Raw genomic sequence first — 2,742 nt, 5'->3', positions numbered from 1 at the left:
ACACGGACTGGGGTCAAGGACAAGGACACGGGACAGGGACACAGCGGGGAACAAGGACACGGACTGGGGTCAAGGACAAGGACACGGGACAGAGGCCATGATGGGGAACAGAGACAAGGACACGGGACTGGTGTCAGGATGGGGACAGGGAAAATTACACTGGACTGGGGTCAGGAGAGGATATAGGAACAAGGACACAGGACTTGGGTCACCAGGGGGACACAGCAGGGGACAGGGACAATGACACGGGACGGGTCAGGATGGGGTATAGGGACAAGGACATGGAGTGGGGTCAGGATGGGGACGCAGCAGGGGGATAGGGACAAGGACACAGCAGGACAGAACATGGGGAGCAGGACAGGAAGAGGGAGGAACACTGGAGCAGGGCTGTGGACAAGGACACCATAAACAGGGTGGGGATGAGGACATAGGGAGCAGAATAGGGACAGGAGCAGAGTGGAATGGGGACACTGAGAGCAAGGTGGGGATGGGCATAGCAAGAATAGGGTGAGGACAGGGACACATGGAGGTGGACAGGGCCTGGGGCGGGGTGGGGATGTGGGGACCAAAACAGGGTGGGATGGAGACATCAGGAGCAGGACAGGGACAAGGACACAGGGAGTAGGACAGTGATGGGGACAGTGGGACAGGGCTGTGGATGGAGACCAGGAGCGGGATGGAGGCAGTGGAAGCAAGAACGGGACAAAGATGTTGGGAGGGGGATGGGGACATAGAGAGTGGGACAAATATGGAGGCACTGGGAGCAAAATGGGGGATGGGGACACTGGGAGCAAGATGGGGATGGGGAGAGCAGGAGCAGGATGAGGACAGGAACTGGGGCAGGGTGGGATGGGGGCATCAGGAGCAGAAGGGGAATGAGAACACAGGAAGTAGGATCAGGACAGAGAGCAGGATAAGAATGGGGACACTGGGACAGCAGGAGCAGGATGGGGACACTGGGCCAGGTGTGGGGATGGGGGCATCTGGAGTAGAATGAGAGCAAGGGCATCAGGAAAAGGGTGGGGACAGGGACATGGAGCACAGGAAAGGGACAGGATGGGGACAAGGGACACCAAGAGCAGGGTGGAGGTCTGGGACAGGGATGAGAGCACTGGGAGCAGGATGGGAACAGGGACATGGGCAGCAGAGCAGGCACACCAGGAACAGGATGGGGATGGGGACATCAGGAGCAGGGAGGAAACCAAGAACGTTGGGAGCAGTTTAGGGACAGGAGAAGGGTGGGATTGGGAAATTAGAAGCAGGGCAGGGACACAGGCACTGCAAGCAGGATGAGGTCAAGGACACAGGGAGCAGGACAGTGATGGGAACAGTGTAAACAGGATGAACAACAGGGGCAGGATGGGGGCAATGGGACCAAGAAGGGGACAAGGACACTGGGACATGGGGAGTAGGAAAATTATGGAGGCACTGGGAGCAGAATGGGTGATGGAGACAATGGGAATGGAGAGAGCAGGAGCAGGGTGGGGACAGGGACATTGAGAAGCAGAACAGGGACTGGGGTAGGATGGAGACAGGGACACCAAAGCAGAGTGGGAATCAGGAGCAGGACAGGGACAAGGACACAGGGAGCAGTGGACAGTGGGAATAGGCTGTGGACAGGGACACCAGGACTAGGGTGGAGGCACTGGGGACAAGACAGGCATGAGGACAGTAGAAGCAGGACTGCAGTCAGGGTCCCCAGGAGCAGGATGGAGGCAGGGACACGGCACAGGGTGAGGACTCATCCCACGAGGAGATGGCTGCTCGAGGCGTCAGATCCTGTGGGACCTCCCAAGTCCCTGGGGATGGGGACAAATGGGAACAACTCGGGGGACAGCACAGCGTCACTCATTGCTGATGGCCCTGCTGGGGGTGGGGGCACATCCCTGGAGCACATCCCAAAACTGAGCCCAGCTCGTGTCACAGATGGAGCCCCCGGTTTCCCAGAGCGTGATACCACGTGCCTCAGTTTACCTGCGCCACGGGCCGGGCAGGCACATCCCTTGGGGCATGCGCACAGATCCTTGTGTGGGGAAATTCCAGCCGCACGACAGGAGCTGGGGGCAGGGTCCAGCCGCAAACCCCCACTGCCAGGGCAGAGCAGTTTCTGCGGAAAATCCCCAGCTCCCGTGCGCAGGGCCAGGTTTGCAGCTGGCGGGTCAGCGTTTTCCAGCTGCTGGGAAGAGCCTGCGTGAGAACCGGCTGCTTCCCACGCTGCCCGGCCGTGTCCCGCCGCCCTGTCCCGGGCTGCCGGCCGGGAAGATGCCCGCACTCGCAGGGACCCACCTGCGATCCACCCCGGGCATCGCAGCCTCGGGGCGCTGCTCTCCCAGGGCGGGTGCGACTGGCAGCGATGCCAATCCGCGGTGTCCCCAGGGCCGTGTCCGGCCCCTTATCCAGCCCTGGAGAGCCCGAGGCTGGGATGATGGATGTCTTCTTCCTACAAACCCGCCTAGAGCAGCCGAGCACCCGGCTCCGGAGGCAGGGCCACCCCCGAGCCCCGGGACGGGCAGGGCAGCACCGAGCACCGCTAAGCTCCGCACGCTGATCCCGCTGCAGCATCCCCGGGTCTGCTCCGGGAGACGCCTGGCCTGGTCTCTGCGGGCCCAGTTTGGTGCTGGGCTGTACTGGGAGGTGACAAGCACCCCCAGTGTGGCCATGGTGGTGCCAGGGTTGTATTCTCCTTGCACCAAGCCAGGATTGAGCCCCCCTTTCCCCCAGGACAGAGGGGGAACATGCCAT

This window comes from Pyrgilauda ruficollis, unplaced genomic scaffold (assembly GCF_017590135.1).
Source record: "Pyrgilauda ruficollis isolate IOZ18807 unplaced genomic scaffold, ASM1759013v1 scaffold159, whole genome shotgun sequence".
NCBI classification, from domain to species: domain Eukaryota; kingdom Metazoa; phylum Chordata; class Aves; order Passeriformes; family Passeridae; genus Pyrgilauda; species Pyrgilauda ruficollis.
Note: the sequence above shows the minus strand (reverse complement) of the source record.